Raw genomic sequence first — 23561 nt, 5'->3', positions numbered from 1 at the left:
TACCTGCACAGAACAAACGCACACAATACTCGTACAGACATGGCTCAAGTGGGTTTCGAACCCACGATCCCTGCTTTCGAATGAAGCGAAGACAATTCATGACTTAGAGCGCACGGCCACTGTGATCGGCAAGCACGCACATTTTTTTTCCTGTGGCGCTACAGCCCCAATTTGGGCCTAGGCCCACCTCCATGAAACTCTCCGTTTCACTTCGGTTTACTAGATCTTACACATTCGGTAGGACTCCTTGGGCGAGTCACCAGCTCGTCGCAAGGCCTCTACCTGTACTGAAACACAGAAAAACGCGCACACACATCCATGCCCTGAGTGGGATTCGAACCCACGATCCCGGCTTCCGAGCGAGCGAAGACAGTGCATGCCTTAGACCGCTCGGCTACCGTGACCGGCAAGCACGCACTTACCTGGTTCTATTAAGAGAGAGTAACATTTACTGAAAGACGTAGAAGCCAGCGTTTTAAAATAAGGAACATTTTTAGCGAAATATGAACAGTGGGAGGATAAGGAAATTCTTGAGTAGCTGCAGAATTGGCGGCTCCTGAAGAAGGGCTCAGCTCCATGAGTAAGTAAGGGAGTATAAGGTAATTTTTCCATTTATTCAGCAATGGCCGTTGTTGGGACCTGGCCTCTTCTTCAGTAATATAAAGTCATCCCTGTGCTTAATTAAGCAGCACACCATGAAGATGTATTGGGGCGGTTAAGACATAGCTCCATGCACTCTTAGTATCAGCATTAGATGGTGAGTGAGCAGTTTCGTACATTAGTCGCTTTAACCACGGTATCAATTTGATATGAGGCTGGGTAAGTTCAAGTACAATATGACGAAGAGGGAAGTCCTTGCCCCTATCGAGAATCGAACCAAGCTCGTTTAGTCAATGTAATGGATAAATTATTCCGCTTCTCAATATTGAAACATTTACAAAAACTGCTAATTTTTTCTTAAAATTTAGTTTTGTTTGCATTAATGTTACGGCACCAAGTGTTGCTTAAATCAAGTGATCAGACATGATCTGTTTACCAATCAGCGATTAAATAAATCGACACGAATTGGAAATCAAGTGTTCCTTGCAATCAAATTTACAGAGATCTGCGTGAAGAGAGTAGATGCATTCATTGGAATTAAATTAAGTCTGAATAATCGCACAATAGAAAACATATTAACGGAAAATGAATAATTTAATGACATTAACAGCCCAGGCTATGTTGTAAAAATTGCATAGGAAGGCCTTCTGCCTATTTTAAACGATTTATCGACAGTTGTTATTTTATGGATGTTTTTGTGAACCATTTAAATAGCCCTATTTCATTCGTATAGGGACAGATTAGTCATATCATTTTGAGGACAACGGTGAACGTGTCAGATGTGGAATATTATAAACAACACTTCTACCATGAAAATGGAGGCAGCATGTTCCTCCGAAACTTCTGTAAACTTCTGCAGGCGTCGCATCCAAGAAGAAAATATTACTCATAGTCACTGCCACAAGAGCCTTGAAATTCACTCTCTGTATCGGGTTTCATTATGTCTTAAAGATTTATACATTTTTTTCCAACTTAAAAATGTATGTCACGTGCACGGGATTCTGCACTTTAAAGTATAATCACGCCATTTAACTCCAGTTACTTCGAAAATTATGAACGTAAATCATTGCCACAGCACAGCCTCTGCTGAATACAGATATACTGTATAGGATATAATTCATTTAGGCAGTTTGTAAACCGTGCCGGTCACAGTTGCCGCGCGGTCTAAGCACGAATTGTCTTCGCTTGCTCGAACGTTGAGATAGTGAGTTCGAATCCCACTTAAGGCAGGGATGTCTTTTTTGTGTGCGTCTGTTTTGTGTGTAGGTAGAGACCATACGACAGGCTGATATCCTGTCCAAGGAGTCCTACCGACTGTGTATAGGATCAAGGAACTGAAAAGCGGCCAAGGCCCAACAAAGGGCTGTACAGCCGTCATAATAAGTTTATAAACCGCGTTTAATTATAGACAAAAATAAAAAGAGAAACAAAAAAAGCATATGGACTCCGATCTTACAAATCGCAAATGATAATAACACATCACAAAGATTGAAAGAAGGTATTAGGAGAGAGAACGTGGTATGTATGGGTCTGGCTGGTGGAGTTGCCTTATCAAAACGAACTCTCCAACATATTGCCACCTACTCCTACTGGAGAGGGGGGAATGTCTAGGTTTCTACGCTCATTGAAAAGGCCCTCGGAAAGAAACATTCGGGTATATGCCCAGTTTTACTAAATTGCTGAAAACTTAATTTCCTAACGCATGATCTGCGTGACACGACATATTATCAATAGGTTTTATTTTGTGTAACTAAATAGTTTTTTATGAAATTTGGTTACAATTCCGAGATAAATCTTTAAAACTAATGTATAGTTATTTCTCATGCACATTCTTGTTCGACACACGAAATCCTGCATTAAATATTGTATTAGGCTGACAGGCCAGTCATCACCGTTGGTTTTCGTGTTTTCCTCGGTTTAAGGAAAGTACTAGGATAGTTCCTTAAAGTAGACAATTGTCGCTTGCCCAATACTCTTTCAAAATTCGTAATTTATTAACATCCTTCCATTTCACACTGTGAACGCTAAAATGCTGAGAAAGCATCTAGAAATAGAATTTTCTAACATGCCCTATTCTCGCAACATCCACCTTGGTACTGTTATGTATGCTTCACAAAAGACGCGTGCACACATAGGCGTTAATACTCATATACTATAATTGTACTGAATATCGCTGTAGGGACAGTAGCGCCTCTTCTTTAAATATGTGAGGTGCCGGTTTCACTCTCAGTCCGGAGAGGCGTCTTGCACGGGGTCACCTCCAGGCAAATTCCGGAACAGTACCTCAAATTAGGCGACAATCGCGTCTGTATCCTTTCCAACTCAATCACTACTCATTCTTCCAGTCGACACTACACCTTCTGAGCTACTGGCAGCACCGGTAAATAATCTACAAATAAATAAACAAATAATTCTACAAATTTAAATTCATATGTTCTATGAATTACCAGGGCCCAAAGACAGAACACGTAAACCACGTACTTTTTCTTTTGTTGCAAATATCAATGAATGGAAATATAATCGAAATAAAATAATCAATGTAATACAATTTAAGTTTAATATTATCTGTCAAATTTTAATTAATTTTAAGCTAAAATAAGTATTGTCGGGTGTAGGGGTTACTTATAAGACGAGGTTTGGATTGGTAATTGGATTTATTGATCATCTTTGTAAAATCACTCGTAATCCCAATAAAGTACAATAACTTACAATAAATTTTGTTCCGAACCTTTCTTCCATGACTGTCTAGTCGGGCAATTCTGGCTGGGCTCTGACTGTACTGAACTCAACCTGAACTACTGGAGCCAGAGTCACTCAGTTATATAGCCTCGGGGAGGACGCCATAGAGGACATGTCCATTGCCTAGGAATGGACGTCTACTGTTGTCGCGTACTTTTGTAGGCTTTACCTAGCAACGGGCTGTTTACCTAGAATCTGTCTCCGAGAGATGTTAATCCAGCCGTTGCTTAGCAGTGAGCATATGCGTCAGAGTATTTAAAATGCACGTATTCTAATGTTATTTATTTATGTATTACAATACAAACAAGCACTTACATTCACTTATCCATTTTATGCTCTTATTGATAACGCGAAATACACGTGCCTAGACATATTTTTTTTAATTCGCTTAGTGGAGAGTGGAGTCCAGCTGGGTCCACTCGGCACGGCTGCCACTGATTGGCCTATTGCACCTGCACCGGGTGATTATTATGATGGAGAATTTGGTGGAATGAAGATTGGCAGGGGAAATCGAAGTACTCGGAGAAAACACGCCCCACCACAAATCCCACTTGACCAGACCCGGGATCTAACCTGGGGCCGCCGCGGTGGGAAACCAGCGACTAACCACTTGAGCTATGGCGCGGCCTTGCCTAGACCTAAAGGCGTTTATTAATGTTAAATGTAATATCGAAGACACCACTGAGACCACAGACAGGAATCTAACTCGAGAGATGGCCACTTGTCCACTCTCCCTTCTTTTCCTATTTTCCATATTTCGTGTGGTCTGACTTCTTCTGTCTTGAGATCACTGCCGTCTGTCAAGGTGTGATGAAGAGGCGAAGTTACGAATCCTGCTACAGCACCAAGACACGGAGGTGCGAGAAATGTTAACACTACGGTCTGCTGGGATGTGCTGCATCGTACCTGCACAGTGAGGTTCCTACCTACACACGTCCGTTATTCTTAACATTCAGGGCCGTGAGAACCTCAAGTCTCTGAACACAAGTGACCCTCTGCCCGTGTATAAGCACCACGCCATGAAGATACAGCCACGGAACGGACAGAAAGCTGCATGCATGGGGTCTATGCAAGTTTGGCAGTAGACTGAGTGGTCAGTTTCACGATTCGGCCGCTTTATCCCCAAGCAAATAAACCGCGGTATCAATTAGATACGAGGATGAGGGTGTCACAGATTCGGTCTACACGTCGTGATGAGAAACGTCTTAGCCTTACCAGGGTTCGAACCTCGTTCTTCCAGCCCGAAGCCATATAACTTTACTGAATAAACTGTCTCGATTCATATTAGACGCATCGTAAAAACGAAAGGAGATTTATGTGAAAGCCTGAACAAATTTCCTTTTGCAGATAACAGTCTCCTACCATGTGACGCCATGCAATCTGGTAGAACTTTTCCCAGGCGACAGTAGGCCTACATGCAATCTTCATAGTCACGCCATGAGAACATCTAATATCGCTCGGTTATTTTCCATCTAATGACATTGTGTATTACTACAGAAAGGTTTGTGTTACATGCATCTCGTTTCCGCGGTGCAAAACAGCTGTTAGTATTCATTTAGTGTAGAGATGTTAAGCGTTATGTAGAGTGTCTTTAGTGACGACCGTTACGTAAGCGGAGTCTGATGGCGCAAGCCTGTGAGAACAAAATTGCAACGTTTACCGTCTCTCGAGTATAAGATAGAGACAGAGAGGAACGCAGCCATTCATAGAATAAATGAGCAGCAATTGAGGCTGGTTTAATGATCGCTGAAGAAATCGTCATTCCCGTTTACTAGCAAGAGGGCGAACTTGGAGGTCATTTCACTCCTGTTAGTGAACATTCCTAGCGTTCACGCAGCTCGCCTGCTATGGAGGGAACCATCGCCCGAGTTAATGCATGCTTTCAAATGTGCATTGTCGGATTCCACGTTATTTCCGCTTTTATTAAAATTATTACGCACGGCTTGCTAGCAAGAGTCGTTTGATGTCAAGGGGAATTAAGAAACATAAACAGTGTCTCAAATTCGTACAACGAAGTGTAAGTACTTGTTACTCGCAGAAAATCTTGGGAAGCGTTAATGTGACCAGGTCAAGCTCCTATCAAAAAGACACGCTGGTGTGTTTCAGTATATTGCCTTCCAAGCGTAGAACTGCCAAAGAATTTATTTACTTCTTCAATTATACTTCATATCAAGCGTAATATTGCTTGGCGAACTTTGTGGTCACTGCCATTTTGTAAAACAGTGTGTTTTTTGTTGTTGCTTTCCATACTGTGGACGAGGCATGCCGTTTGGCATCTCAGTTTAAGAGAAAAACATAGACTGAGGCTATTTGATAACAGGGTGTAAGGAGAATATTTAGGGGTATGAAGATATAGTGCTGAAGTTAAATTTGAGTCTAAGACGGAGGAAGTGACACCATTGCAGAGAAAATGGATCTTCGCGTTACGTAAAATTCGGAGAACGTTTTTATCAGCTGAGAGACTCTTGAGTTTCTCAAGAAGTTTCAATGACGTTGGTGCAAAGAATGGATGAACTAAATCTCATAAACTCTATGAAGGACTGGATCCCCAAACATGATTAGCTTGGTGGAAGATTTATTTATTCATAGCCCCAAACGAAATACGTGTATGTACGTGGCGCCTCTGAACTGGGAAGGACCTATTTGGTCGCTTCATGAAAATCACTAATCTGACAAAGTGCTGTTGGTTCCCCCTGCAATTAGAAATGTCTGTTCAACCATGTGATCCTAATGGACGAACAGCAACACACTGCGGTTGCTCCGTTACTGCGCACCAGATAGTAGAGTGTGGGTTCTGTTGTGGTAAATCGTTAGGTCTGTTATAGTGCGAACATAATCGAACTTCAACTATTGAACCACACAGGATTCGCTTTACTGGGACCAGATTAGTATTTACAGATATAACAGATCTAATCGAATTATGTCTCCAGTCCGATTTTCTTAATTCCCCACAACAGCAGCTTTGCTAATTTCATACGAGGCTTACAATGGCCGGGCATAGAACACACTGATCACTAAATCCATCATAGTATATGAAGTAGATATACTCGTACTGTCTAAAGCTAAATTTGACTTGGTTCATCCTGGTCCGTCACACTAGTAACAGAATAATAATAGTAATAACAATAACAATAATAATAATAATAATAATCTTTTAAAAAGAACATGTGTAAAGGACACGAACAAAATTGGTTCTATAATTTAACACGTTTTTTTAAATCATACGTATAAATAGTTAATTTATAAATATTTTAATAAATTCATGCACATCGCAGTAATTGTTAAATATTTTATATTTATGACATTGTAATAGCAGTGTTTGTATTGATAATGTCCTTCTGAAAATGGTCGCTAAGACGGAAACATGTAAAGGTTGAAAGATTAAAGAAACACAACATTTATCAATCACACTAGATGGCGTTAATAACCTCTTATTTAAAGCCACTTATTCAATTAAAGAGTTTTAATTATAATAAAATTACTCCTGAAACACAAATACTATTGAAAAGGTGTACTCCAGTTTGAAGCATTGATGTCTCAGACATGGTATTCTGTTGTATATGTGAATATGTATTATGCCAGAGTTGTATATGGGAATACCTGGTATAAATGTTGTATGTGTATTATACCAGAGTTGTATATGGGAATACCTGGTATAAACTGGGGTATATTAATATGTATATAGGGAACACCTATTACGTAGTGAGCTGTTGTATAAGGTAACTGACTTAATAGGGATTATTGCAAGTGAGATGCTTAAATGAAGGAAGGTGCACAATTAAAATAACTACTTTAAGTACATGAAGAGAGGAAGAGACTATAATATGACGAAATATTAAAAGATTATAACTCGACCTCTCACCCGTATTATCATACCAAAATGTACTTGTTTTCAACCAGAAGACAATGACAATCATGCACTCCCCAACCTCATAAATTTTGTCAAGTTCAATCAAAGTCCAGGAGGGACGCACATACTGTAAGCAAGAGAATGTTCTGGAAGTTTTAAGCTGATGCAATGTAAGTTTAAGCTGATGTAATGTATGACGTTATTAGAGAATTAAGGAGGAAGGAATATATACCCCCGATTGGGCGTTACGAGACGCTTTTTCGATCACGACAGTCTACGATCCGTCAGGACTGATGGTCTGATAGAGGAAGTCGGTGGCTGCCCAGGCTCAGGCAGTGTGTAAAACTGTTGTCTTAACTGTACATTTTCCTGTAAGAATTGCATTTTAATAGTTGTACATTAAACCACCTAGCTCTACCTCTGCTGTTGCTTGAAGCTACCCCGTATTGACTCCCGAGGGAACCGCTCGCCCTAGCCAACCTGTCTTGCTACTGGGATACGACATCGATTCCAGGTGCGGGATACAACAATTCGTTTGTTGCTGATGCAAATGTTATACCGAGTTGTGTCAGTAATTTAAATGTTAGGTGTGTAGAATATCCCTCTAAAATAAATTTTTACACCCTTACTTTAACTAAGGGTATCTCTTGGCTCACCTTTCACAAGATGTAATATTTAAATATTCAATAAATAATACATACTCATACTGTATAACGTATATAGGGGCTATATTTATGGAATAAATCAAGTTAAGGTCTATTTTCACTGCAATACAAGAATTAAATAAAACATAAAAATAATTCAAAGTGATAATAATGTAAAGAGAACGGAACATATGAGGCAATTTTATTACGTTTGAGACTCACAGATTATTCTAAAAACAATTAACGCTTTGTACGATAAATCACTTTTATACAACGATATAAATATTAATTTTACTCGAAACTGTTTAGAATTAAATTTGTAGCCCAAAATGAGATCTATGTTTTGACTGCTTCTGAAAAAATATTAATACTTAAGTTTATATAAAAAAAAATTAAAGGACATGAAAGAAAATTGCCTTTCCACAATTTTCAGCATATTCCACAATACCAAATTTCAACGGTGTATGTTCAGCAATTTCAGAGAAGGCATGTACGAACGTACGAACGTATGGACGAAGACCATCACCCCACTGTGCACCGCAAAAACGCATGCAGAATGAATGCAAAAGCAAATATTAGATAAGGACATGAAAGAACATAATAAGTAGCGCGTATAATCAGTAGGACAAAAAATGTTTGGTATATTAAATATTCTAAGTCGTATTTAAAACTAGCTCACATGCAAATTAAACACAATTAAAGACCCCATATATTGTACCGTGTAGACGCGTTAGCAGGTAACGACCGCGAAGTAAACATGAATCCACACGCAACAATAGAGGAATTCTTTGAAACGGTGTTCCCTATGCGGTCGGTACCGAGATGCTATAAGTAGGATAACTGGAGCAATAGTTCAGAGTTGTGGAGCAGTAGCCTGAGGGTAGTGAAAAGTGCGCAAAGCTGAAGAATCTCCACGGTTAGAGACCGTTACCAGGCAGCCACTAGTGGAAAGTGTAACAGACTGAGAACAAGAGTGTGTATGTAACAGTGAACTGTAAAGTGTGGAGATTAGTGATTGCGCTTAACTACGTGTAGTGACGAGTTGAGCTGTATAAATGGTCGATAAATCCAGTCACCAATCCAACCTTCTGGGAGTAATGTCGTGGATGTATGAACCTCCAGTCACCAATCCAACCTTCTGGGAAGTAATGTCGTGGATGTATGAACCTCCATGGTTATGAGCTAAAGAGTAAGCCAGGTAAGAAGTAAGCGTAACTCTGAAGACGGAAGCAGTATATTGTTCCGAAATATTTGTGAATTACTAGAGTGCAAGGCTTTACATCCCAGAAGATAGCAACCTTCATCTGAAACGTTTTACAACACAACGTATATTGAACTAAATACATGTAAAAAAAATGACGATCTATATGAATGCGCAGTACGAGTTTAGCGTCTCTTCAGCTGATTAACTTCTCCAACAAAATGATTATGGTTCCATGCTGTGTATTATATTTCTACGGATCAGCACTGTCTACGCGCATTTGCATCTGTAATAAATGAATATGGAAACTAGTAAAGAATGAAGAACCGCCAAAAACGCATTTTCAAGATGTGAACGTTAGAGTACGAATTTCCAGTCTCTTTATCTCCATTATGGGTTCAGTTTCCAGCTGCTCAATATACTAATGAACTACATATTTCTTGGAAAATGACAGTTCTGTGCAACCCAAGACTGATTTCCCCCTATTTCTTTCTGTCGTTAACCATCTCATAACCAATTATATAACTGAAAGACAAACTAATATATTTCTTAGCACTTCGTTCTCGAAGATTCTCACTCCCTAAACCTCTCCTCAGAATGAGAGACCAAGATTTGTATGTCTTTCAGTTGCATTATTCATAATTATCCTACATCCACCACGGCCTCTAATACCGAAGAGAAATAACTGATGAAGTTAGTTTCCTTTTTAACGAGAATGTATGCATCAAGAGGAGGAAATCATCTCTCGAAACTTCATTGCTATGTGCTTTCATCCAATCCTTACTCTGAAGGAGCCGGTGTGAAACAGCGAACAAACTAACCTTATGTACTGTTCCTTCATACAGAATATTCTAAGCCTACTGATTTTCCCCTCATATTCAAGAATGTTTCTCCATGTATATCTTCCTCAACTCGGAAAAAATTCCTCAATAGGCCACATTCCCCTTCCCCCACTATACTTTCCACCATCTCCAGCAACATTCCCCAGCAGAAGTTATTCCCCTTTGAGCAATATTCCTCGGCATATTTTACCCTTTCTCGAAAAACGCTTTCGCAGTACATATTTTTTTAATCTCGAAAAGTATGCCTCCTATATTTTTCTATCTATAATAACAATCATCACTATACTTGTCCCCGTTCCAAACAATATTCTTCAGTAATTTTCACAGCATTTGGAACAATATTTCCTGGCATAAGTCCTTCCTCCTCGAACAGTATGCCCCGTCACATTTTCCACAACCATTACGAAAAGTAAACCTATTCCTAGTACAATTTATGCCATCTCAGACACTTCCCAGTATATTCCTTCTCAGATCAAAAATATTTTTCCAATATATTATCCCCATCTCATCAATATTCCCCTGAACTTATTCATCTACACTCATCGCTTCATGGAAATGATCAGTCTGATAAGGGTGCTTCGGGTCCTCCATACAATTACAAATGTCTATTGAATCATTCAAATATTCCCAGATACCTCTTCCAATCGTGAAAAATATTCATCAGTGTTTTTTTTCATATAGTCACGTGTTGTAGTGAGTTTAGGCGCGGGTTTGAATTGATGAGTCGATTTATTGGATCTTCACCACCAGGCGGAACTACACGTACAAATAATTATAACACTCTCAATCTGACTAACTATAACACTTCGTAACTCTGAACGATAATAACACTAACTACACCATATACAATAAAGACTTCATTTCTGCCTTCTTCCTCTGATTTCTGTCGAGTCGAGTCTTATGTTAGGCCGACGGTCAGTCAGCCAGTCTGTCTTGAAATAAAACGCCCATCTGGGATATAGGACCAGATTTTTATTACTGTCAGAAAGTTACGGGTTTGTTGATGTGGAGCGTTCTCTCTGGCGAGAGGACGGGTCTGTCGTTATAATTGCCGCTGGGCCTCGCCAGCACAATCATTCTAGGGTCCCAGTCCCGTGGGACTCGCGATCATGTTTTACTGTATCAGATTCGAGACTTCCCCTTTCGTCTCCTCCTACGACTCAAATGGCTACAGCGGAGGTATTCAACCCCACCTCTACACTTCTGTTTTCTGCTGACCTCTGGTTATAAGAGTTATGCGGCCATGATAGCAGTCACCGCCTCAAAGTGTTCTGTATTTCGTATCTGCGNACATAAAGGGAGGAAGAGACTATAATATGACGAAATATTAAAAGATTGTAACTCGACCTCTCACCCGTATTATCATACCAAAATGTACTTGTTTTCAACCAGAAGACAATGACAATCATGCACTCTCCAACCTCATAAATTTTGTCAAGTTCAATCAAAGTCCAGGAGGGACGCACATACTGTAAGCAAGAGAATGTACTGGAAGTTTTAAGCTGATGCAATGTAAGTTTAAGCTGATGTAATGTATGACGTTATTAGAGAATTAAGGAGGAAGGAATATATACCCCCGATTGGGCGTTACGAGACGCTTTTTCGATCACGACAGTCTACGATCCGTCAGGACTGATTGTCTGATAGAGGAAGTCGGTGGCTGCCCAGGCTCAGGCAGTGTGTAAAACTGTTGTCTTAACTGTACATTTTCCTGTAAGAATTGCATTTTAATAGTTGTACATTAAACCACCTAGCTCTACCTCTGCTGTTGCTTGAAGCTACCCCGTATTGACTCCCGAGGGAACCGCTCGCCCTAGCCAACCTGTCTTGCTACTGGGATACGACATCGATTCCAGGTGCGGGATACAACAATTCGTTTGTTGCTGATGCAAATGTTATACCGAGTTGTGTCAGTAATTTAAATGTTAGGTGTGTAGAATATCCCTCTAAAATAAATTTTTACACCCTTACTTTAACTAAGGGTATCTCTTGGCTCACCTTTCACAAGATGTAATATTTAAATATTCAATAAATAATACATACTCATACTGTATAACGTATATAGGGGCTATATTTATGGAATAAATCAAGTTAAGGTCTATTTTCACTGCAATACAAGAATTAAATAAAACATAAAAATAATTCAAAGTGATAATAATGTAAAGAGAACGGAACATATGAGGCAATTTTATTACGTTTGAGACTCACAGATTATTCTAAAAACAATTAACGCTTTGTACGATAAATCACTTTTATACAACGATATAAATATTAATTTTACTCGAAACTGTTTAGAATTAAATTTGTAGCCCAAAATGAGATCTATGTTTTGACTGCTTCTGAAAAAATATTAATACTTAAGTTTATATAAAAAAAAATTAAAGGACATGAAAGAAAATTGCCTTTCCACAATTTTCAGCATATTCCACAATACCAAATTTCAACGGTGTATGTTCAGCAATTTCAGAGAAGGCATGTACGAACGTACGAACGTATGGACGAAGACCATCACCCCACTGTGCACCGCAAAAACGCATGCAGAATGAATGCAAAAGCAAATATTAGATAAGGACATGAAAGAACATAATAAGTAGCGCGTATAATCAGTAGGACAAAAAATGTTTGGTATATTAAATATTCTAAGTCGTATTTAAAACTAGCTCACATGCAAATTAAACACAATTAAAGACCCCATATATTGTACCGTGTAGACGCGTTAGCAGGTAACGACCGCGAAGTAAACATGAATCCACACGCAACAATAGAGGAATTCTTTGAAACGGTGTTCCCTATGCGGTCGGTACCGAGATGCTATAAGTAGGATAACTGGAGCAATAGTTCAGAGTTGTGGAGCAGTAGCCTGAGGGTAGTGAAAAGTGCGCAAAGCTGAAGAATCTCCACGGTTAGAGACCGTTACCAGGCAGCCACTAGTGGAAAGTGTAACAGACTGAGAACAAGAGTGTGTATGTAACAGTGAACTGTAAAGTGTGGAGATTAGTGATTGCGCTTAACTACGTGTAGTGACGAGTTGAGCTGTATAAATGGTCGATAAATCCAGTCACCAATCCAACCTTCTGGGAGTAATGTCGTGGATGTATGAACCTCCAGTCACCAATCCAACCTTCTGGGAAGTAATGTCGTGGATGTATGAACCTCCATGGTTATGAGCTAAAGAGTAAGCCAGGTAAGAAGTAAGCGTAACTCTGAAGACGGAAGCAGTATATTGTTCCGAAATATTTGTGAATTACTAGAGTGCAAGGCTTTACATCCCAGAAGATAGCAACCTTCATCTGAAACGTTTTACAACACAACGTATATTGAACTAAATACATGTAAAAAAAATGACGATCTATATGAATGCGCAGTACGAGTTTAGCGTCTCTTCAGCTGATTAACTTCTCCAACAAAATGATTATGGTTCCATGCTGTGTATTATATTTCTACGGATCAGCACTGTCTACGCGCATTTGCATCTGTAATAAATGAATATGGAAACTAGTAAAGAATGAAGAACCGCCAAAAACGCATTTTCAAGATGTGAACGTTAGAGTACGAATTTCCAGTCTCTTTATCTCCATTATGGGTTCAGTTTCCAGCTGCTCAATATACTAATGAACTACATATTTCTTGGAAAATGACAGTTCTGTGCAACCCAAGACTGATTTCCCCCTATTTCTTTCTGTCGTTAACCATCTCATAACCAATTATATAACTGAAAGACAAACTAATATATTTCTTAGCACTTCGTTCTCGAAGATTCTCACTCCCTAAACCTCTCCTCAGAATGAGAGACCAAGATTTGTATGTCTTTCAGTTGCATTATTCATAATTATCCTACATCCACCACGGCCTCTAATACCGAAGAGAAATAACTGATGAAGTTAGTTTCCTTTTTAACGAGAATGTATGCATCAAGAGGAGGAAATCATCTCTCGAAACTTCATTGCTATGTGCTTTCATCCAATCCTTACTCTGAAGGAGCCGGTGTGAAACAGCGAACAAACTAACCTTATGTACTGTTCCTTCATACAGAATATTCTAAGCCTACTGATTTTCCCCTCATATTCAAGAATGTTTCTCCATGTATATCTTCCTCAACTCGGAAAAAATTCCTCAATAGGCCACATTCCCCTTCCCCCACTATACTTTCCACCATCTCCAGCAACATTCCCCAGCAGAAGTTATTCCCCTTTGAGCAATATTCCTCGGCATATTTTACCCTTTCTCGAAAAACGCTTTCGCAGTACATATTTTTTTAATCTCGAAAAGTATGCCTCCTATATTTTTCTATCTATAATAACAATCATCACTATACTTGTCCCCGTTCCAAACAATATTCTTCAGTAATTTTCACAGCATTTGGAACAATATTTCCTGGCATAAGTCCTTCCTCCTCGAACAGTATGCCCCGTCACATTTTCCACAACCATTACGAAAAGTAAACCTATTCCTAGTACAATTTATGCCATCTCAGACACTTCCCAGTATATTCCTTCTCAGATCAAAAATATTTTTCCAATATATTATCCCCATCTCATCAATATTCCCCTGAACTTATTCATCTACACTCATCGCTTCATGGAAATGATCAGTCTGATAAGGGTGCTTCGGGTCCTCCATACAATTACAAATGTCTATTGAATCATTCAAATATTCCCAGATACCTCTTCCAATCGTGAAAAATATTCATCAGTGTTTTTTTTCATATAGTCACGTGTTGTAGTGAGTTTAGGCGCGGGTTTGAATTGATGAGTCGATTTATTGGATCTTCACCACCAGGCGGAACTACACGTACAAATAATTATAACACTCTCAATCTGACTAACTATAACACTTCGTAACTCTGAACGATAATAACACTAACTACACCATATACAATAAAGACTTCATTTCTGCCTTCTTCCTCTGATTTCTGTCGAGTCGAGTCTTATGTTAGGCCGACGGTCAGTCAGCCAGTCTGTCTTGAAATAAAACGCCCATCTGGGATATAGGACCAGATTTTTATTACTGTCAGAAAGTTACGGGTTTGTTGATGTGGAGCGTTCTCTCTGGCGAGAGGACGGGTCTGTCGTTATAATTGCCGCTGGGCCTCGCCAGCACAATCATTCTAGGGTCCCAGTCCCGTGGGACTCGCGATCATGTTTTACTGTATCAGATTCGAGACTTCCCCTTTCGTCTCCTCCTACGACTCAAATGGCTACAGCGGAGGTATTCAACCCCACCTCTACACTTCTGTTTTCTGCTGACCTCTGGTTATAAGAGTTATGCGGCCATGATAGCAGTCACCGCCTCAAAGTGTTCTGTATTTCGTATCTGCGGTAACTGTCTGCCTAAGCAAGTGTTACCATGGAAACACCTCCAGTTCCGCAGTAACCTATATGCCTAGTCGAGTGTTGTCACGGAAATCATGTTTAATAATCCTATGGTAACCCGTTGTCACGGGAACGTGCTCTGTTAATACCTGTTGCCTAAGAAACCAACTTCCGATCTGACACAACTCTTCCGGCTTTCAGGCGTCACGTCACAGTATTGAGCAATATTAACCACTGCAATTTTCTCCGTCTCGGGTAATATTTACTAACATGTTTTCATCCAACTCCTGAAGTACTCACTAAGACGTGTCTCTCCGTCTCGGAAAAATTCGGTAGATTAATGTTACGGATTTGATCAGCGCGTTGCCAGGCAACAGCACTGTAAACACGGTCCAGGACGCAACAATAGAGGAAGCTGTGTTTTCTGTAATTCCGACTGACGCACCAATAGACTGGCTGGATAGTGATCACGTGATATGTTTCCTGTGTTGCATATCTGTTCCGCGGCTATATAAGTAAGAGTCCATGAGGGTTCAGAGTACCCCCGTGTGGAGGCGGGGTCGAATAACTCCACCGTGACCCTGCGAGTCGTAGGAGGCGAAGAAAAGGGAAGTGTCAAATCTGAGACAGTAAAATAAGGTCGCGAGTCCCAAGGGACTCGTACCCGAGGAAGACCGTTCTGGCAAGGGCCAGTAGCATATGCAAAAGACAGACCCGTCCTCTCGTCAGAGAAGGAGCTCCATAAAAACAAGATCGTAACTGACAAATGGTAATAATTTATATCTGGTCATGAGCCCCAGATGGGGCTCGGCACCAAGACTTACTGACTGACTGACCGACCTTCAGTCGCAATGTGACTGACTTTGACTTGGTTCAGAGTAGTTACGAGTAGTAGTACCAGCAGAAGCACGCGAACAAGCAAGCAAACAATAAGCTCGAGGAGTATAGAAGAGTACAAGACGTGAGCCTGTGAAGATTAAACGTGTGATTTCAAGACTGTACGTGTGCTGTAGTACAGGGATATTGGAAGTGTGTGATTTAGGAAGACTTTTATAGTTCCTGTGTTATAGTGGAGATAGACTGAAGAGAGTAGCTTGGAGTGTTTTGAAGTGTGAAAGTCAGCAACAGTGTAATAATTGTTTGTAGTTTCAACCTGTAGGTTGTTTAGTCACCCATACACGTGACAATATGTTTCTTCACCTCCAAAAATATTCACGAATATACTTTCTCCATATCTAGCAATATTCATTCATTCATTCATTCATCAGTAATCTGTCAAGACGACAGGTCCACAGTCTCTTCCAAAACAGTTCCTCCATTTGATGCGATCTAGAGCTTTCTCCTTCAAATGAGAATATCCTCTTCTGTCTCCAAGGTCATCCAGCATCTTCTTACGTTTTCTTCGTCTTCTGGTCACTTCTATCTGCCCCTCTATCTTTACTTCAATAAATTCTTTTAGAAGGCAGTTACCGCGTAAGATATGACCAATCCAATTAGCCTTCCGTTTTCTTATTTCGTGTAGGATATTCCTCTGCTCACTGACTCTAAATAACACTTCTTCATTTCTCACATAATCGGTCCAACTGATCTTCTCAATCATTCTCTAACACCACATTTCGAAGCTTTCCAGGTGTTTCTGATCTACTGCCCTAAGTGTCCAAGTTTCAGCCCCATACAAAGCGATGCTCAAAACGTAGCATTTCACTAGTTTCTTTCTCAAATTTAATCATCAGTATTTTGTTCTAGACCTCGAGGAATAATTACCAATAGATTTGTCTCCACCTATAGGAAAATTTACCAATCTATTTTTTTCTATCTAGAATAATATTCATATGTTTCCAAATCTCTAACAGTATTTATTGATATATATTTCTTTCCATCCCGATGTATATTTACCAATATATTTTTGCCATCTCCAACCGCATTCCGGAATATAATATATCAGGTAAAACAGAAGCATATTTCTGCCAGAAGAAGAGTTACACAGCCGTCACTCAATTTGTTCCGGAAAGATAATACCAGTAAATACAGTAGTCAGGTAGACTGTATGTAATTAAAAAGTGGGTAGGGCAAGATTTGATGTATGGATGTGGTTGTCCTGTTTGGAGATGTTTCCCGTTACGCTGGAACATTAGGAACTAAAGGTTATGCTGCAGTCATTAAGCCTCTGGTGGGTGTGGAAGACAAGCAGCCATCCAGTAACCAACGCAATTACCTTCATTAGGACACTCGGCTGCCTGCTCGCCCTGAATAGGAATTCCTAATGCCAGTAATTGCATTTGTGAATAGTATGTTGATACTCGTGCGGACACTAAATAGCAAAGTTAAAATATTATCTGTCGACTTTACGACACATACAGACAGGAAAAAAGTCGTTCTGCGTCGGCAATTGGGTTGCAACTGCGTTAGAAATTAACTGAAGGACAGAACAAGGTGCTTGAATAACCTGGAGGATTTTAACACCAAAATATTCCTTCTTGGCATAATTTCTGTAAGTGCAGCCTCGAATTGTACGATGATTCAAGAATAATGAATGCGAAATATTTGAAGTGGTCATATCACAATCGAGGTACTGCACTTGAAACTGAAAGGAGGGACTAAGGAAAATACGAGAAACCTGAGTCAGGATGGTCGATGTAGACGTACATTCGAAACCAGCACCTTCCAAATATGAGTCCAGACCGTTATCGCAAAAGCAATCAGGTTGGTTTTTAAGTTAAGGCAAATGATACATATAGTAACCGCTGTGATTTTAATGTTAACCCATCTTGAATTGGGAATTGGCAATGTCTCGAGGCATGTTTGATAGGGTGATAGCCGAATACTCAAAAGATCCCGGGGAAGATACCAATTGTTGCTACTATTCATTATAAAAAATATTTCATTACAGTAACTCAATAGTCTATAGAATGCACTTCACATAAACTATACCCAGCATAATACCGACATAATCACGCTTATAAACCTTCAGAAAATCGCAGAAACTGTATGTGAAACGGTTGTACTCAAACAGTAACGTTTTAGGATCAAAGATCTGTTTTAATAAGACGATACTACTTAATGTACGTTGAGAAATCAGCGGAAAATTTGACAATTTCGATTTATAGCTAGGGTTTCCACCGATAACCTTTCCACTGAACTATATTCGTTATAATCCACGAGGTTTAGTCTGAAATCAAGATTTCATTGAGTAGTTTTGTTGGAGATAGACGTGGAATGGAGCAGCGTAGCCTGGCCAGCGCAACTCCCCCTCCCTTCTGGACATTCCAGTAAAGCGGCGGGCGGCCCTGTTCGAGTTAGCACCCGAATATTCTAGAATTTGTAATATGTATACAACCGTGGGTGAAAGTAAGAAGAGAAAGTCTTTTTTTTTTTATTGCTAGTGGGGTGGAACTAAGTCCCTTGTACTGCGGCCAATTCTGGCCTATTGTACCAGCCCCAGATGATAGGTGAGGGTGATTGTGGAGCAATTGGTGGAATGAAGGTTGGCAGGGGAAACCGAAGTACTCGAAGAAAACCTGCCCCAGCGCCACTTTGTCCACCACAAATCCCACTTGACCAGACCCGGGATTGAACCCGGGCCGCCGCGGTGGGAAGTCAGCGACTAACCGCTTGAGCTATGGCGCGGCCTAAGTCGCGCTTGGAATGCGGGCATGTGCGTAGACGTGCCTCAGAGAACTATGTGAATCCTAAATTAATTCAGGACAAGATTCTTGAAAAGGTGATAGCGTGGCGTTACTGTGAAACAGCGGTGGTAAAACAAGCTGACATCAAAGGGCAGAAGTGGCTACTAATGGTGTGACAATAATGATTTCAAACAATGAGAAGCGTTAGAATATATACTCTATGTCGTGACTGCAATACCGACTGAAACAGAGGCACCTCTTACTGCCGTTTATAGTCGCCATCTTGTGATCTTGTTATTAACTGTTACAAAGGATCCCTGTTCCTGCATTACACACTCTTACACAATCAGTCACGAACACCATCCTGTCGTATGGGCCATACCATTATTAACTTACGTTAGAACATTTTTATGCCTTGCGATGCATTAAGATTTGAACTTAGTCTACAGGCTACTCAGGAAACAGTACAACTTCAGGTATGTGATGCCATACAGTGTGGCAGACTTCTACCCGTCTCTGAAACGACACAGCGATACATTTCCAAAGGACAGATACCCTTCACTGTCTTCGCCCTGGGAACATGAACCCTCAGACACAGCAACACTTGAAAGGGGAACGTCCAAGCGCCATTTTTTGCAGAATATGAGCCAATGCTCCAAGCTGGATTTGAACTCATGATTCCTGTGTTCGAATGGTACAGTACCGTACACTATATATTGCAAGTTATGTTTAGAGCATAAGAGGTAACTTAGTTACCTCAGGATTTCGAGTAAAAACACTATATATGGCTCTATAGCCCTTTGTTGGACCTTGGCTGCTTTGCAGTTTCTTGATCTTTTATACAGTCGATAGGACTCTTCAAAAGGCGGATCAGGCCGTAGCAAGGCAACTACCTGCACGCAGGATAGTACAAACAGAATAAATGCACACACAGACATCTATGCCTTGAGTGGGATTCGAACCCACGATCCCAGTGTTTAAGTGGGCGAGAAGAGTTCATGTCTTAGACGGCGCGGCCACTGTGATCGAAAGTAAAAATACTACAAATACTCAATTTATTTACATAATAATAGTAGAAATCCTGAGGAAATATTTAGGTTCAATATTTACTTCTAACTACAGATGTTTTTACTGCGAGTTAATGCATATAATATTGCTTTGATAATCAAACGTCTTCATAGGCTATAGTACAACAGCCGTTGCTATGGAACACCTTTGTCGACATGTGATTTCCCCGACGAGAGAACACACAATAATGGATGAGAGGTTTTCTCTGCGGTCCGTGCCGCATGTATATACAGAGGGCTAGTAGTTCGAGTCGGTTGTTGTCCCCCGTGTTGACGAGGGGTCAAATACCTCCACCGTGACCCTGCGAGTAGTAGGAGGCGACGAAAAGTGAGTAAAATATGGTCGCGAGTCCAAAGGAACTCAGATCCGAGAAAAACTGCGCTGGCGAGCGCCAGCAGCATATGCAAATGACAGACCCGTCCTCTTGTCAGAGAGGGCGGCCCACAAAAAACAAGACCGTAACTGTCAAACAGTAATAAAAATCTGGTCATGATCCCCAGGAGGGGCTCCATACCAAGACTTACCGACTGACCGTCAGTCACAATGTGACTTTGACTTTGAGTCGGTTGTGAGAAGTGAGAAGCTGGTAGCTGAGACCGGGGAGAGTTCGGGAATCTAGAGGAAGGGGAACGTCAGCCGTCGAAAACCGCTACCAAGCAACGGCTATGAAAACTGCGAAGAATTCATGTGTGCTGTAGTTACAGTCATCTTTGAAGTGTGCAAACCAACGAGACTGTCGCAGTTTACTTATAGTGACGAGTGGAAGTGTAAAATAAATCCAGCTACTAAGCCAAACCTTGTCTTTATTCACACTTACCACGTGACAGTAACTTTNGTAAATATTATAAAGTATAAAGTATTATAATAATACTTTATAATAAATGAATCATAATTATGATTCATTTATCCAAACAGAAAGAAGAAAAACTTTCTGTGGGCTTATATCTAGCCACCACGATAGTAGCTGTACTACAAAATAAACGGGAAAAATATAAGATATAACTCGAAACTTCACTGGGAAATGTATTTTAGGAGAAGGCTGAAGTATAATGGAGCATACGTTTATTTTAATTTGTTCGTCAAGACTGGTAAAATCTTTCACTGATATTTCATCATTACTTTCTGAGCATACAATTGCTTCATTAATGTGTAAAATAAATTATATATATATATATCTTTCCCGACATTTCCTTAAAGAGTGGTGCAATGTCAATTAGATGTTTTAACAACAACGACGTTACAGCCTAAATAATTATGAATCATATTGCCCTTTATTATACCGACCGAGCGACCGCCGCTTGTCAGCGAAGTTAGCGTCAACTTTAGCGGATAGAGGTTGTCGCGTGGTCACCGCAACGAATCCCCACGGCAGTTAATTTCGGTTTTCTAGACCGGAGCCGCTATTTCTTTGAAATAGCTCAATTATCCTCACGAGGCTAAGTGGACTCCGTTCCAGAACCACTATTTCTCAGAAAATCTGGTAGCTCAGGGAATCGAACCCGGAACCTCTGGATCTGTAGCCAGGAACTCTGACCACTAGACAACGGAAGCGGTCGCAACGACGTTTCAGCCTAAATAATTATGAATCATATTGTCCTTTATTATAGTAAACTTCTACACGTTTCTTGTTCTACTAAATCACCTGTTTCCAAATTGTATTTTTTTTTTATTTCTCGTAATAAGGAATAACTCCCTCCGGAATCAGACCGCCTACCGTAAAGAGCGTTCATGTATTAATACTTTTAAGTTTACCGTTTATTCCAATGGGTCGTTCTCTATTCTTATAAATTTATCAACATTCTGAAGATGATGACTGGATGGAACCGAGTCCGAATTTTGGCTGGGACACCGACCAACCTGATTGCGGTTTCTGGAGGTTTTCTTCAATCCTTGAATGCGACTGCCAGGATAGTACCTTGAAATAGACCATGATAGCTTCTTTTCACATCATTTCCAATTCATTATTCATTAGTCATCATAAGATTTACATTCTGTAAATGACGTGCCAACGAAATATGGAGTGCTTATGCACGCGGAACGAGCATGTGAACGGTCTGCCTGTGGGAGATGAACATAAGAGACAGTGCTCAAAATTTTATTACTTCTTTGTTGTGGGTTGTTTAACGACGATGTTAATAGCTAGAAAGATAGTGACGGGTGCGAGGATTACAGGTGAATGATGCATTAGAAAGCATTTTGATGGAAACCGTAGTGGCTTAGTTGATGTAATTTTCCAGAATTTATCTGGAGACAATGAGAAATGCTATGAAAAACTCAGACTGTATAGACAGCCGAAATTCGAACCGAGCACCTCCCGAATTCGAGTCTAGCGCTTCACTTCGGTCAATATTCTAAATATTTTGGGTATAAGATTTATGAAACTGGCTTTGTTAAAGAGATCAAAATGAGACTGACTATGAATGACAGTAGAGTAACGAAGACTTTGAGTGGAATATGAAGTAATGTAATAAACAATTAAAGAAAGGGCATAAAAAATAGATCTGTGCAATAAACTACAGTGCAAAATTTGTTTTTATTGGCAGAAATACAATTTAAGAGATGTTCACAACTAACAAGTTGGAGTGGGTCGCGAAATGAAGTATTTGGAGAGAGATAAAAAAAGGCAGAGAATGTAAAACGCTGTGCAGAGGGTTGAATATAAAATAAAGTTTTTGTTGTGAATAACGCGAGAGGTACAGAAAGAATGGGAGAATAGAGGTAGTGAGAATAATTAGTTTACAGATTAAAAAGTGGAGAAAGAAAACCAAAACCACTGCGCTTATAAGGAATTTATAGAGTTGAGAAGGAAGAATAACTGAAATGATTATCAATACAAAGAAAGGAAACCTGACAGCTTATTCACACATGCAGCATCGAGCCTGAAAGTGGGGCGTACCTGCTGAGCCTGTGATGGGCGGGAGGATATAAAATGACTGGCCGGTGCCTGGTCACGCAACTTGATATTCTAGTAATTGGAATGTAACTGGACACGGTTTTCGGAAACTCAACCGAAGAGAGTAATTTAATGTTAAAAATCGAATCTGAACGCACTCATTTTAAGCTATACAGTTACATCTATCTGACTGGCACCAAACACAATCGCTGTGCTCTTCAGTATCATTGTTATTTTCCTCTTCATCGTCAGCATAACTTAAACAAATAATTTTACAATCCAATTAGCTCACGATGTTTATCAGTATCCGACGCTACCGTCTGAATTTTTCCGCACAAGAATGCGAAATTTCGCATAGTCGCCATATTTGTAATCCTTAGAAAATAAATGCTTAATAAACACGTACGCCTATCTGTTTATGGTTCAACATTACTTTGTTGGAGCTTTGGAGTTTCTTAATCTTATATACAGTTGATAGGACTCCTTGGGTGGGGGGATCAGCCCATCTCAAGGTCGTTAACCACATAAAGAACAAAATACAGAATTAAAACACACAGATATCCATGTCTTGAGTGGGATTCGAACTCACGATCCCAGAGTTCGAGCGAGCGAAGACTGTTCATGTCTTAGATCAGGCGGCCACTTGCTCGGCACAGAGACCTGTAGTTACGTATATAATCCGTCCCGGTATCAGATTTCGCAAATCTCTCATTGAAAACAACTGTAGAGAACGTGGCCACAGGGACGATGTGTTAATTCGGATTCTTTAAGAAGGACTTCTAAAAT

General features: G+C 40.1%; 1 protein-coding gene across 1 annotated transcript in view; it reads right to left on the bottom strand.

Annotated features, from left to right (window-relative positions):
- LOC111866802 (acetylcholinesterase) overlaps positions 1-23561 on the bottom strand; it is a gene marked incomplete in the record, with an annotated part of 712234 nt that overhangs the window by 537722 nt on the left and 150951 nt on the right.

The sequence above is a fragment of the Cryptotermes secundus genome, unplaced genomic scaffold, assembly GCF_002891405.2.
Source record: "Cryptotermes secundus unplaced genomic scaffold, Csec_1.0 scaffold446, whole genome shotgun sequence".
NCBI classification, from domain to species: Eukaryota; Metazoa; Arthropoda; class Insecta; order Blattodea; family Kalotermitidae; genus Cryptotermes; species Cryptotermes secundus.
Note: the sequence above shows the minus strand (reverse complement) of the source record. Positions and strands in the feature narration are given on the sequence as shown.